We start from the raw sequence: 16,116 nt of genomic DNA on the forward strand, positions 1-16,116 counted from the left end.
TTCTCAAAATCTTTACCAATTTTGAAATACGTCACTCAGACTGCTTGCACGTCTAGGATACACAGCTGCAGATATTTACAGATCTGTTTTGACCTGTAAAAACAACACGTTTCAGGTCCATTCCATACCACCCAAACAGTTTTGCACGGTCTACAACTTTGCAGAAGGAAGTTTTTGCAAATTCTGAAGGCTTTGGGAGATATGGGCTAATCGGCTGCATGATGTTCAGAAAGTTGAAGATTATGTATGTCTATTGTGGTGATTTTCTACATTCAGAGAGCTCGGATTGAGCTTCGTCATTCTCTTGTTTGCACATTGAAGTTTTGCTCTCAGTGAAGAGAGTGTGGGTTGAGATTTTTCAACAAATTTATGTGCATACGTTGAGAACACTTTGTGGATGTATGCATTCTTGTGGACTCTCAAGATTCGAGAGTGGATTCATCACAGGTTATGTACATTGACTTGTGCGATTAAGCAAATCTCAAGAGTGTGGTGCACGGATTTGCAGAGAGTTTTGCAAGCATTTTTAGCATGATTGTGAGCTGAATTTTCAGCTAATTCGGATGCTCATTTGATACACATTTGGTACATACTTGATACTCATTTATATTACCATGTGGATGCACATGATGTGCACTTTTCGACGGATGATATTCTTTGCCTTGCAATGGCATATGTGGGCTGGTTTTCAGCTATTTTGAGCATCAATTTGTGCCATATTTTGGTTAGTTTGCATCAAAGTTTATGCTAGTATATGCCTTGCTTGTAGAGTGCGGTTGATGCACTTTCTGTTTCAGTTTACAGGATTGTTTTCCAAGTTTAGGGAGTTGAGACTTTGGGAAAACTCATGTATGCTTGAGTGCAGATTTTGCATATGATTTGCTCATGGTTTTGAGCATGTTTATGGCATGTATGGTTATTATGGTTAGATAGCCAAATACTGCCAAAACTATGTCGAACTTTTCTTGCAAGTTTATCTGTTTATACGCATGGTTTTCAATCGTGTTTTGATTGCATTTGGCACTCAGTGGTTGCTTTGCCATAGTATCACATTGTGAGAGCGTTTTCTCACCTTCTTTGCGTGAGACAGTGGTTTGCTCTCGGGTGGGAGAGTCATGTGATTTTGAGCATTGTTTGCCATATTTTTGGCATGGATATGGAGGAACTTCTGGTTATAGGTGGTTCTTGCTCACGATCACGACTGACATGTTGGCATTGTGGCCACGATGGGCATATTAAATGCCATTGCTTCAGGCGTATGAGGCAGCGGAAGAGGTAGATGCATGGTGCTACTATGAGGACAGATGCTAGAGAGTATGCATGTGACAGGCATGTCACTTTTGAGTCTAGCTTGCCTTCAGACTACTTTGTGTCTTGGGATAGCACATTGTCTACGCTTTTTATACTAGACGAGCATGTAGTTTTTCACGTGACATCACGTCGTGATTTATTTTGCTCTTTCTCTAGTTGGAGACTTGGTTGTGTGCAGTTTGTTGATGGTTCAGTATATGACATAGAGGGTGTTGGAGATGTATGAATGTCTTTACCTATGGGTCCATTGCTTATGCTACGAGATGTATGTTATGTACCAGGACTCGACCAAAGTCTCATTTCAGTGCATTAGTTGCAGAGTAGTGGACATTGTGTATTGCTAAGAGAGTGGTCATTTAAGATGCATTGGGGATCACTGGTGATAGCCAGAGGTACTAGGAGTGTTCTGGTATACCCTTCGCATATTTCTGACACACAAGGCGGTGTTGTCTCTATGTATTTGCAGTCATGTTTGGAGCGAGAGATGAGGCGTGTCTCTTATGCGGATTTGCTGCATGGAGAACATGTTGTTCAATTGTCTTGTGGTGGCGTTCACGCAAACAGTGGTATCTCTAGGGATGCACAACTTTGTCAATCATCAGTTGAGCGAGAGACCGATGCATTTTGATATGATGCGTCTGGTATATTTGAGGGCGACAATATCCTTCAGACAGTTGTGTGTGATAGCAGTGGTGCTGATTTCTCGATTTTGAAGTCATTCTCAGTAGATATGCCTTTGCCAGATGATGCTCACATTGGTAATGCATAGTCAAGTGGTTCCTTGTGAGGTTGCGTATGGCACTGAGGTTGATGATAGGGATAGGTTGGCACACATAGTGCATGTTTCGTCGACTTTCGGGCCTCTCATGTCTGACCTTTTGGTCTCGAGACCTGATCTTGCTTATGCAGTTGGTGCATTTGGAGTGGGAGTTGTCAGTCGTGCGATGACTGACACTGACATTGTGCATTGTGGATCCATGTAGGTCGTCACTAAATACCTACATCAAGAGTGTCATTGTAGCTCTAGCCCTAGTGGTATGCATGTTGCATCTACACTAGAGCGGTTACAGAGTGAGCCAGTGGGCATAGGTTGAGAGCCGTCTTCTCTCACCTCTTGTATATACTAGTTGTAGTCTAGTCTTCTCGCCACTTACAGCACACAGCCTTTAGTGGGAGAATGTTAGGTAAAGGCGGTGTGCCTCACCGTGCTTTGCCCGTGTCTACCGGCCAATGTGCACCGTGCTTTTCCCGTGTCTACCGGCCAATGTCCGACCGCCCACATTTATCTCCTAGACTCATGGAAGCACTATTTATTGGGGACTCCTTTCATCCTACGGACGGATCACCAAAGCCTTAAGTACTTCATGATGCAGACCAAGCTCTCCGACAAAAAAATGATGTGGGCAAATTTCTTTTTGCAATTTCATTTTCATATTGCTCACATTATTGGCAAGCATAATCAAGTAGCCGATGCACTCTCAAGATGGCCAAGAGTGAATGCGGTTTCCATAGCAACTCACAATGATCTATCTTCTATGATAGATGAGTACGCTCTTGATCCCGTTTTTAGAGATGTGATTTCAGCCCTTGCACTAGGGAAGAAAGAGAACCATTTTCCTTATAAGATGTCTTCTCTATGGCAATAGACCATGCATTACTAACTCACTACGTGAGAAAGTAATGTACGAATCTCATGCTCCTCCTTATGCGGGTATAGAGGGAATCAATCTACCCTAAAAGGGATAGAAACGTATTTCTATTGGCCTGCCATCAAAGCAAACATACAAGAGTATGTTTCTAAATGTGTGGTACGCCAAAAGACGAAGTTTGATAGAGGGAAGCAAGCTGGATTGCTTCAACCTTTGCCAATCCCTAATTCACCATGGGAGAGCATATCCATCGATTTTATCTTTGGATTGCCTAAGTCTATCCATGGGAGTACTGGAATATGGACCATAATAGACAGGTTTAGCAAACAAGCTCGTTTTATACCTATCAAAAAGACTATCAAAGCCCATCAAATGGCAACTCTCTTCATATCACAAATCTTCAAGTACCACGGCTTGCCAATGTCCATAGTGTCGGATAGAGATCCTAGAATGACCAGTAATTTTTGGAAGGGTCTCTTTGAGAATTTAAAAACAAGGCTAAACTTCTCTTCGGCATATCACCCGCAAACGGATGGCCAAAGTGAAATCGCTAACCTAACAATCCTTGATCTACTAAAAGCCTACGTAACGGAAGTAGATCAAAGGTCCCAATGCGAGAAGCACTTACCCTTAGTGGAGTATGCCTACAATAATACTGTACATACCTCCACGGGAAAAACACCTTTCAAGGTAATTGAGGGAAGATACAAAAGTCCCTTGCTACTTAAGGTACACGGGAAGATCTTCGCTCTGCAAATGAGTATAGCCAAGACCTACAAGAATCTTTCCAAAAGATTAAGGATGTTATCTCTATCTCACAGCAAAGGCAAAAGGCTGCTGCTGATAAGCACAAAAGAGCCCAAGCCTTTAAAGAAAATGATTGGGTCTTGCTTAAATCCCCAAAGCTCGATTAAGGCACACGACGGGCAAGAATTTTATGGGACACCAAAAGTACTATGCTAAGTTAGCAAAAAGGTACTATGGTCCCTTCCACATTCTTAGACCAATCAATGAGACATCCTATCAACTCAAGTTGCCCAGTCATTGGCTCATACACAATGCTTTTCATGTGAGCCTACTAAAGCCTTACAAAGGAGAGCCACCTCAAGAACCAACTACCGAAGACCCACCAGAGATTGAGGACCAAGAAGAGGTGCTGCAACCCGAGTCCATTCTCCAACATAAAGACAAGGTATTGAGAGGTAGTAAGATTATCCGACGGTATCTTATTAAGTTTAAGAACTATCCTTTTGAAGATGCTAGATGGATGCAAGGCATACAATTAAAGGATAACCTAAACAAGGTCAATGCTTACAATGCTTCCCTAGAGTAAGCAAATGTAAAAATGTTTAAAATGAACAAAGTTTTTGTCCTATAAGACTCTTTTTTTCTTTTTTGTGCACAAATGTTAAGAAGTATGCATGCTTAGGGATCAAGTTTGCGGAGACAACGTCTTTCAAACACCAAGTAGAGCTTGTCACTCTACTATGGAAGATTGATAGGACCAATACGTAGACATGCTTGCAATAGCTTAGGCTCTCAAGCGCCAAATGGATTAGCCATCCATTCTGGAACGATGTCGTAGGGTAAGATAGGGATCCTCTACCCGCTAGAAAAAGGACTAATGAATAGGTTTTATATTCTCTACCCCATAGTCAAGGACGACTATGATTTCAAGAGAGAGGTAATGTCATAATAACTAATATATAATCCTCCTAAATGATTTTCTCATGTTAAACTGATCATTTAATGTGGGGAAGTATTAGGGGAGAAAAAGATAGAATATTGGTTAAGTTGGCAGACCGATCACAGTAGGGATCCAAAGGAGGGAAAATAGGGATCCAAAAGGGGGGCCATCAGCAAAAGAGCAATGTGCAACAATGGGCTTCAAAGACCCTAAGGTTCAGCCCACTAAGACTTCCAAAATGCTAAGGTTCCAAAATTCAAAGGTTCTGTTCAATGGTCAAACTCTAGGTAAATTGGATGCTTGTGGGAAGACTCAAAAGTCTTCCCACATCCCTATCTTGGAGGGGGAAAGCCCTTTTAATAAGGGATGAGAAAGAAACACACACATACTCGAGCAAGCTTCCTTTACACAAAGGGAATAGGGGATACATGTCAGATCCCTAGCCCAGTTGGCCCCAAGGTGCATTCAAATCCTATTGGATGGCCATAGAGGTGGACCAATGAGAATTTGGCTAGAGTACATTTAGTTTAATTAATTAAAAAACACTTGATAAAAGAACCAATAGAAATTAAGCTCTCTAGAAGACTATTGGACAAGTCTCCCAAAGGGTCCAATGAGCATTCAGCAACCCAATGGCTTGCCTAATTCCTATTGGCCAGAAGACTAAGGGTCCAATGAGAGTTTAATTGCATTAATTAAATATCTAAAGCTCTCACAAAAGGGGAAAGGGGGACACATGTCACAAGGCTATCACTTATACTTCTTAATTATCATTGGCTAAGCTTTGTAAGGTCCAATAGGATGCCAGCATGAGTAAAAAGCAAGAGGGGTCGACCAAGAGAGAGAGAGGGGGCTGATTTTTGCAAGACATTATCACACACACTCACACAATATCATGTGTGGAGTAAAGAAGACTATCTCCTTCTCAAGCTTTAACGGAAAGCTCATCATCTACTCCAAGCTTGTGAGAAGGGAGGCCTACACCAACGACTCTTGGCTTTGTGATGCAAATCCAACCAAGAGCCAAGCTCCAATGCATGCTCATCTCCTTTACCATGCTAATTACTAAGCTATGCTAAGCTATTATTAGTGATTATGTGAGGAGACATACTTCTTTCCTGTAAGAATACTCCTTCTTCCTCTTGATCTACTCTCATACCCCGCTAGCTCTCACCATCTTTGAAGGTGTGTGAGGTCTTGGGTCTGAGACCGTGAGGGAATTGATGTTGTGTTTTATAAGTGTGAGCTTGGTGCTTGAAGCTTCCATCTTCATTGCACAAGCAAGTTATTGAAGGAACACAAAGTATTGTATTGTAAAATGTCTCCCTTGATGGGGAAAACCTATAATACAAAGCCTTTTGGAGGGGGGATCGGCTCCATGTAAATAATAACCTTTGGTAACCTTTTAATTGCACATAGAAATGTTTATTTTAATCTTCTAAATCAATGTCTTATCTATTCTAAAACAAATAGAGCTAAGAGTATAGCTTCTAATGTTTAGAATTATACATTCGCACTAAGACAATATAACTAAAAAAATAGCCTCTAATGCTTAGAATTATTTATTTATCTGTTCTAAAACAAATAGAGCTGAGAGTATAGCCTTTAATGTTTAGAATTATACATTTGCACTAAGACACTATAGCTAAAAAGATAGCCTATAGTGCTTAGAATTATTTATTTATACTAAAACAATAGAGTCAAAGAATAACTTCTATTGCTTAGAATTATACATGATTCAAATCTATCCATTTTTTTTTATTTTTTATGTTTTAACATTAAAAATAATATATTTTCTTAAAAAATCAAAGGATTTTTTAAGTTGACAATTCAACCTCTCTATGTCGGGGGTAACCTGACACTTTGGTGAAGGGAATTGTACCTAAAACACGTAAATCTGGGCTTTTTATACTATTTTGAAATCGATCAATATTGTTTCAACCGATACAATATCGATCGATAGTCTTTCGATCGGTATGTAAGTAGTAAAACGTTATTTTGAATAAAGCTGACGTGATAGCGAATAATACGCGCGAATAAATCTTTGAAACATATTAATTGACCATTATTCACAAATATAATGAATGTCGAATAATGAATCATGCAATCCAGTAGACGATTAGACATTGTTGTCATCATGACAATAAGATCTTCCTCAAAGGCAAGCACATTGAACACTTTTTTCATGCCTACAAAAGCATTTATCACTTGTGACATACTAACACATATGGCTAGGTCAGAAACATCATCAACAATAAAGAAATCAAAGAACAAAGCGATAAGCAAAAAGAAAAACAATGAAAAGCAACAACAACCAGCATATGGCAACAACATATATACAAATATTGGCAAAAGCAATGTGGCCAACAACAACCAACAATAAGCATTGTGTAGAAATGTGTAGCCTCAGTTTGTGCACCACCCTCTTTGTGTAGGGGAGGAGTGTGCTCCTCAACCCACCTACCTAGTTTATGTGTAGGGGAGGCTTTGTGTTCCTTCTACATAGGCATGTTCTAGGGGAGGATTGTGTACACAATTTTTTTTCAGGAAAGACAATTTGTGTGTCTCACCCTTTGTGTGTTTTGAGGGGAGGCAGTTTGTGTAATTGCTACTTATCATCAACAACCTATCATGCAACAAAACCCACAAGGGGAGGGTTGTTGGGGGTGTGAGCTTTGTTGCACCTCTTGTATGTGAACACCCTCTCCATGTCATGTGCCAATGTGCCAGCCATGTAAGTATTACCCATGTGAATCCATGTGTACCATGTGATGCCCTAAAGGCCATGTGAAGGGTTAGCATCTCGCCCTCCTTTGGAGAAGAGTCAACTATCTTTTGGAGATCTGCAAATCCACATGTGGTGCCTACATAAGAAGGATCTTTATACTCACGAGTTTATCTAATGTAATCACTATGTTCATTTTCAACATGAATGGTTCGTTGTGGTATCCACATAATCTTTATACTCACGAGTTTATCTAATGCAATCACTATGTTCATTTTCAATATGAATGGTTCGTTGTGGTATCCACATAACCTTTCAATTTGGTGAGAAACATAGTACCAAGTCTCTATGGCATATGCAAAATGGCTTGATTTAACTTGATAATTTTAACAAGAGGAAAAGTAGGTTCTTCATGCTACTTTGCCATTACTCTCTCACATCATCGCAGCACCGTCGTTGTAAACCACCTCACCTCCTATAACACCTTCATCCTCATCCCCTTTATAGCTCTTGCCTCCCTTCACCTTCTCTCCCATCGTCTAGCACCCTCATATTAGCACCATTCCCATCATTGCCACCATTGAACCAAATGTCTTAGGCTCCCTCCTATCAACCAACTAGGAAGATTGAAGGAATGACTGAAAGCTGGAGTCTTGCTCCACGTAAGAGAACAATTGCAGCCAAGGCAACCATGTAGGTATGGACATAAACAAAAGATTAGCCAGTAGCACCGACAATATCTATAAGACATAATGCTACCAAGCAATAAGTCAAAGAAACATTTTACCATTCAATTAGATGACTAATGTTGTTAACAAAGAACCACCAAAAAGTGCAAACATTAATAGTAGCTCACTATTTAGATGACTAATGTTGTACACAAAAGAACCACCAAAAAGTGCAAACATTAATAGTAGCTCATAGCTATGCTTCTTTCCTTTGTAAGGCTTGAGTAGTCTCACATGGTTAACATTGTGACTGAGCCAATGGTTGGGCAACTTTAATTGATAAGTTATCTCATTAATTGGCTTAAGAATTTTAAAAGAAATGACCATAGTATCTTTTTGCTAGTTTAGCATAATACTCTTGGTGGCTCGTAGGATTCTTGCCGGTAGTATGCCTTAGATCAGCCTTGAGAAACTTTAGCAAGACCCAATCATTTTTCTTAAAGGCTAAGGCTCTTTTGTGCTTATTAGCAGCAACCATTTTTGCCTGCTGTGAGATGGATATAACCTTTTTAATATCTAGGAAAGATTCTTGTAAGTCTCAGCTATATTCATCAGCAGCGAAGATCTTCCCATATACTTTAAGTGGTAAGGGATTGTTGGATCTTCCCTCTTTAACCTCGAAAGGTGCGTTCCCCCATAGAAGTATGTACAATGTCACTGTACACATACTCTACAAGAGGATTTTGATCTACTTCCATGACATAGGCTTTTGGTAGATTCAAGCATCATTCGATTAGTTATTTCACTTTGGTCATCCATTTGTGGATGATAGACTGAAAGAGAAATTTAATCTACCTCCTAGATTCTGAAAGAGATCATTCTAGAAATTACTGGTCATTCTAGAATCTTTGTTCAACATTGTGGATGCTGGCAAGCCATGATACTTGAAAATTTGAGATCTAAAGAGGGTTGTCGTTTGATGTGCCTTAATAGTCTTTTTGATAGGCATAGAGTGTGTCTTCTTGCTAAGCTTGTCAATTGAAACAATTCAAGTTGCTTCCTTTGATCAAATTTCAATTTTTGGTATACCATGCATTTTGAAACATACTCTTGTATGTTTACTTTTCATGGTAGACTAACAGAAATACATTTCTACTCCTCAAAGAGTAGATTATGGAATCCCTCTCTGCCCCGCATAAGGAGAAGCATGGGATTCATACATGACTTTCTTATTGTATTGGTGAGTAGCACATAGCCTAGTGCTGTTTGGAATATAACCATCCTTCAAGGTGAATGGTTCTTTTTTTCTTCCCTAATGTAAAGGCTGTAATTACCTACTTAAAGTCTTGGTCAATAGCATACTCATCTATCATAAAACATAGATCATTGTGAGTTGCTATAGACACCACATTTACCCTTGGCCATTGTGAAAGTGCATTGACCACTTGATCGTGCTTGCCAACAATGTGAGCAATATGAAATTTAAATTGTGAAAGAAAATTTACCCACCTCATTTTTTTGTCGGAGAGCTTGGTTTGCATCATGAAGTTCTTGAGGCTTTGTGATCCATTCATAGGATGAATGGAGTCCCCCAAGAGATAGTGCTTCCATGTGTTTAGGGCATGTAGAACATCTAAAAGGTCTTTTTTGTATATGCCCAAGACCCGTTCATCAACATTGAGCCTTCGGTTCTCATATGCTTTGGCATGCCCTTCTTGAAGCAAAACTGCTCCAAGGCAGTCATCACAAGCATCACATTGGACCTCAAATGGCTTCAAGAGACCCGGAAGCATGAAACTGGTCGGGAGGTAAGCTTCTCTTTGAGCTTGTCAAAAGAATTTTGTTATGTAGCAATACATGAGTACTTAACGTTATTCCTTATTAAGTCATGCAATGGTCCTGCTATTTGAGAGAATTTTGCTATGAAGCATCTATAGTATGCACACATACCAATAAAGCTTCTTAGCTCATGTAGATTCCTTGGATTAGGCCATGCTTTTATTACCTCCAACTTTGATGGATTCATATATATACCATCTTGAGAGATAATGTGACCTAAATATTGAATCTCTTGTAGGAAAAATTCACTTTTCTTTTGATTAATAAAAAGCTTATTCTCTCTCACAACTTGAAAGATTACCTGAAGGTGTCACTTGTACTCCTCAAGAGAATTTGAGTAGCCTGAAGAATTTTTTTCCATCGTGAGTTTGAATGTGGCTCGAGCATTTTCTAGGCCAAAACTTGTAGCTTATCAAATAGGTCTTCTACCTGCGGCACCTGGAAATCTTTTTTTTTGTAATGATCCTATTTAGTGCTTTATAGTTGACACACATGTGATATGTGTTATCTTTCTTTTTCACTAAAAGTAATCGTGAACAGAATGGAGAGGAGCTAGGACTCACCATCCCTTTTTTCACCAATTCATGCACTTGCCTCATGATCTCCTCTTGTTGAGCTTGTGAAACTCAATAAGGAGGTTTATTAGGCGGTGAGCTTCCTAGTAGAAGCTCTATTGCATGGTCATCATCCCCTCATTTTGGAGGTAGCTCACTAGGGATGTCATAAATGAAAACATCTTGGAATCCAATTAGGAAATTAGAAAACTCTTATTCCTCTTGATTCCCTTTATTGTTACTTGTGAAAACATTAGAATCATTTACAGATTCTCTAACAAAAATCATATACGCAAAAATAGAGCTTTTCATTGACTTATCAAAAGCAAGCATATTTACCAGGGGTATCATTTCCCCGACTCATTAGCATCTATGTACATGCTCTTTTCCCATTAGGTGAAATAGATTCTCCTTTCAGGGAACTTCATTTTGGCAGCCATGCGATTGAACCATGGTGCCCCTAAGATAACATCCTCATGTTGGAGAGGAGAGATTAAAAAAAGTCTTCTTTGTTGACGTAGCTTTGGACATGAAGCCTCAACTTCCCAATCAAGGGAGTAAATAAGGCTTGCTGACCCTTGAAAGCTGCATTGGCATTTATAGTGTCTTCCATCTCAAAAGCTTGAATGCCCAACTCCGTTGATATGAAGTTGTGATAGAGTCAGGGTCAAAGAGAATAAGGGCATCATGATCCCTTACTTTTTCCCAAGCATAGGAGAGGGATGAGCCTTTGCAATGAGTATCCTCTTTTGGAGCTTCAACCATGGAAGCTCTAGGAGTGTCATTGCGTACATTTCTTTGGGGCAAGAACGATAACCATGTCCTTGCTCCCCACACTTAGAGCATTTATGGTCTTTACGAAAGGCCTCTAATTCTTTGGGAGAGAGCTTATTTTCACCTTTGTAAGCTCCTTTCTCCTTGGCCTTGTTGTTGTTGCTGATGGTGTTGCCTTGGGAAGAGTTTTGAACATTTCTCTTCCCTTTAGCTCCATTTCGATCCTTATTTTCCATGGGCTTGAAATTTCCTCATGCCCCCTGTTGGAGATTGATCCTTGAAGCAACCATAGTGTGGTGGATGACTTCGGTGATAGTGCTAGGCCATTGTGAGTTGACATACTTGGCCATTTCTTCAGGTAATACCGCACAAAATTGTGGCTTTTGTTCGGAGAAGTCTATCCTTTAAAAGACTATAGCTTTGAGATGTAAATCCCAAAACTTGTCTACATAGTCGTGGATAGACTCGTTGAAGAGCAGCTTCAAGCTTTGCCATTTGATGAGCACTTTGTCCTTGGCATCGCTTGCAAGGAATTGCTTCATTATGGAAACTTGTAGAATTTTCCATATCTTTGGGGCTTCGACATTGCCATGAAGACTAGCCCACCATTGACGAGCAGATTTCTAGAAGTGCATAGCTACATGGTGTAGCTTGGAGGACTCCGTGAAGCCCTCGTCTCCAAAGGCCGCATCAAATTATTGGATGAAGGCCAATACTTTGTCTGTGGCACCAAAGGTGCCATCATAAGTAAGAAAAGAAATACTCTTTCCTTCCTCTTTAAACTTCTTGAGCTTTTGTGATCTTCACTATGCAGGGTATGATTTGTGATGTCCTCCCCTCTTGTATTATCTAGGGGAATATAGCCATAGCTTTCATCAAAAGAGGAGTAAGGTGAAGAAGAGGGAGAAGAGGGTGACCTCTTTCTTGCCTTTTTCTTCCTTTGTTTCCTCTCTTCCCTTTCTGAGTGACGAGGAGAAGGACTATGGGTTGATCGTTTCCTCATGAGAGGAGTTGGCGATAGTCTAGACCGTCATCTTTATGGAGCCGCATCTTCAGAGGAACTTAGAGATTCAATTCTTTCTCGTTCTTTGGATTCCTCTTCTCTTATGGGAGAGAGTCTTCTTGTGGGAGTCTCATCAAGAGGCCTCCTAAAATCTCTCTCCTCTTGGAGAGGAAGGAAAATCCCATAAGCACGAAGTTGTTGGGTAACTTCGGCTTGCAAAGTAGGGTTGCCCATAGATTGATGCAACCTAGTAACAAGATAATTGATAAACATGGGAGCATCATGATTGGCACCTTCATGTGCAAAATCAAAGTAATCAATCTTCATTCTACTCTCTTGGTTATTGTCAGCAATACTAATTATACTTGTGTGTTTACTGAGTATATCCTTTGGCAATTCAAAACCTTAGTTGCTACTCCTCTTAGCCGTTGAAAATAAGCACTTATCTACACCCATGGCTCGAATTGGTTAATTATAGAGAGTAGCGGGGTGGGTCTAACATAGCATAATTGCCAAGGGATAGCTCCTTTCGAACTTCTTATGGCTCAATAATGGTAAATACGTAGGCAAGTCTAAAAAGACCCCATTATTAAGACCAAAGCTCCCGAGGTGTGCACCATATCCCACATAGCGGGCTCAACAAAGCCGATAAGAGATCCCAGTCCCACTTATCCTAATATAATTAACAAAATCAACCATTAATAGGCTACTTAAGGACCTCACTTTTTAAGCAAGAAAAGAGAAACTAAACGCTCTGATACCAATGTAATGGAAATGGCCTATGAACTTTGAGAATAGCGGAATTAAGAGAATTAGAGTGAGCATTTTTGTGAGATTACTTTGAGAACATAGAGGGTGAACTTAATTGATGGTAGCAACATGAACATAGTATTTAATTAACTTGGCATGAAAAATAGTTTTGCACGAGAGAGAGTATTAGAGAACATGACAATAGTTGAGGACCGAATTTACTTGGAACCGGTCCCCCCTCCAAAAGGCGTTTGTATTATAGATTCTCCCATCAAGAGAGACTTGGTACAATACAATCTTTGTGTTCCTTGTGACCTTGGAGATGCTATGAAGCTGGAAAGCTTCATGCATCACGAGTGATAAGGGTAAAAAGAAGATGCATTGTCATTATTGTAAAGCTAATAATCACTTGATCAAGCAGTGTCCTAAGTTGAAGGCCAAAGAGGCTAAGAAGAAAGAGGGTGGTTCCACTGCAAATCCTGGTTCCACTACAAATGCAGTTATTGTTGAGTCTTCTGTGAAAGGAAACTGTGATGCTAATGATGATGCAAAATGGACTTTTAGTGCAGAGTGTACCTATAATCCTACTGTCCATGATGCATGCATAGTTGCTGCAGATTCACATGTGTGGTATTTTGATTGTGGTACTACAAAGCACATTACCTCACATCATGATTTGTTCACCTCTCTTGAGTCTGTCCCTCATGGGAATTCAATTACTTGTGCCAATAATGCCTCTTATCCGGTTCAAGGAAATGAAAGATTGTGCTTACTTCTGTAAATGGCAATTCTTTCACCCTTGTTGATGCACTTTATGTATCTGAGATCAAGAAGAATCTTTTGTCTGTATCTGCACTTGCTAGAATTGGTCTTGTGGTCAAATTTCTGGATTACAGATGTACTGTACAAGATCTCAGTTTCGGTGATGAAGTTGTTGCATCTAGCATTTTGTGTCATGAGCTGTATAAGCTCACTTTGTATGACAAGTGAGGGTAGAATTTTACCAATGTAGTTGTGGAGTCAAAGGCTATTTTAGATGCAAAACTTTGGCATGTATGTTTTGGTCATCTGAATTTTGCTAGTTTGCTGCGTTTGCAGAAATATGATATGGTTGCTTCTTTGCCGCCTCTTCAAGCACTTGTCAAACATGTTTGTGAAGGCTGTATTTTGGGTAAGATACAGCATTCAAAGTTTCCAAAGGATGGTTTAGTTAGGGCCACATGAAGGTTGCAGCTTGTGCATAGTGATGTTTGTGGGCCCATGCAAACTTCGTCCTTGGGCAATTACCTTTACTTTGTGACTTTCATTGATGATTACTCCAGGCATGCATGGGTGTATCCGCTTAAAGCAAAGTTCAAATTTTTTATGTGCTTCAACAATTTCTTGCTATGGTTGAAAATGTCTCAAAATGTACTATGGGCACCCCCCGTTCTGATCAAGGGGGTGGAGTGTATGTCTCATGAATTTAATGCATTTAACAGGATGTTGTGTTTGTGGAAGATTTTGTTCAACCCTTGCTGTCATGTACTAGAGACAGCAATGTAAGCTCAGAGGACATTTATGACACTTTGTTGCCTCCAAGTGCTAGCAAAAGTCTGGTAACAATCTGATAAGGCATCAAGAACAATCTGCACAAGGGAACTATCTGAAATTACTTCACCTGCAAAAATAAGTTGCTCATTGATATCCTTGACACCAGCAAGGAAAGTGTCCATGTCATCTTCCTCATGCATAATCTTTGATTCCAGCTCTTTACGCAACAATGCAATTTTAGCCTCAATTTGACTTGCATAAAGACCAGCCATAATATCCCAAGCTTGTTTTGTAGATTTTGTTGAGCGAATGTGAGGAGTAATAGTGTGCTTCATGGACAGTGCAATCAATGCATGAGCCTGTGCGTCTTTTACATCCCAATGAGCTTGTTCTGTCGTAGGCAAAACAACTCTAACAGCAGCAATCCTTGCATCAAGACTTGCAACATCGCCTACATACTCAAACTAGGACGTACATCAATGCCCTACACAATATTCTAGACCCTTTGACACAAGAACATGTTGCATCATGTAAGCCCACATAGGGTAATTGTCCCCATTTAATCTATCCTCAGCAACAACAAACATCTTGAACACATTTGTGTTGTCGTCGACCATGGCGAATGCCTGCACCTGATGTGAAAACTGCCCAAAAAGAGGAGAAACAAAGCTGGAACAACACGTGCTATATAGCACAAACCATAGAAGATTGTAAGGGTCCTGTTATGCAGGAAATGGCACTAACAAAAATTCTGCACAAAATGACCAAATAGCATGTGCAATACTGCAAGTAGTGGAAACGGAGGCCGAAATGAGTCTGAATAAAAAATCGGAGCAGACTGAGCAATTGCTCGCCAAAGCTCATAGAATTTGGAGAAAGTGAGTAGGCGTGTGCTAGAGCTGCTGGCGACTAAGCCCGTGAGGATGCAAACTGCTCTAATATCAATTGTTGGAATTAGGATTGCAGAAAAACACACACAGCTTGGAGAAGATGAAGGAAGCTCAAGGCACACAATAGAGAGTGTTTTACTTAGTGTGCAATGGAAAGATAGATAGCCCTAGAATGATGGGCGTATATACAATGCACGGGGGAAAAAGCCTCCTAAAGAGGGAAAAAATGCCCTGGCGGTCCTAAGTGTGTTCACACACATCACTACCACATGTATATGGTAACATTAAACATGTACTCCAAGGCTTTCTCTATACACAATAATTAAGGGCATGTATGATATTTGTGTCTTGATGTGGAGAAAGTTTGTGAGAAAACACTTTTGGACATTCTCAAACTCTTTCCAAGTAGACGTAGAGATGCTACCATCCCATACTCAACTTCATAAAGAAGCACCAATGTCACCAACGGGTCAAAGAGGTATTTCTTTAGGACCCAAAATTTAATATGTCTTCCATTGCACATCTTCTCAAATGCATATTAAGGTCTCTTCTTGGATTCCAAGCATCTTGTAGCACAAGCATTCCGATTATAATTGGGAGGAATCTCAAGGCCAAGGTACTTGAGGCTCTTTACCACTTCAAGGGCTCTTTATTGTACACAATGCATAGCTTCTCCTTGTTGAGAGATTTCAAAATCATAAGCTTTATTTTGGAGCCATTCACAATCAGCCCA

The sequence above is a fragment of the Adiantum capillus-veneris genome, chromosome 22 (genome assembly GCF_014529385.1).
Source record: "Adiantum capillus-veneris isolate H3 chromosome 22, ASM1452938v2, whole genome shotgun sequence".
Lineage (NCBI taxonomy): Eukaryota > Viridiplantae > Streptophyta > Polypodiopsida > Polypodiales > Pteridaceae > Adiantum > Adiantum capillus-veneris.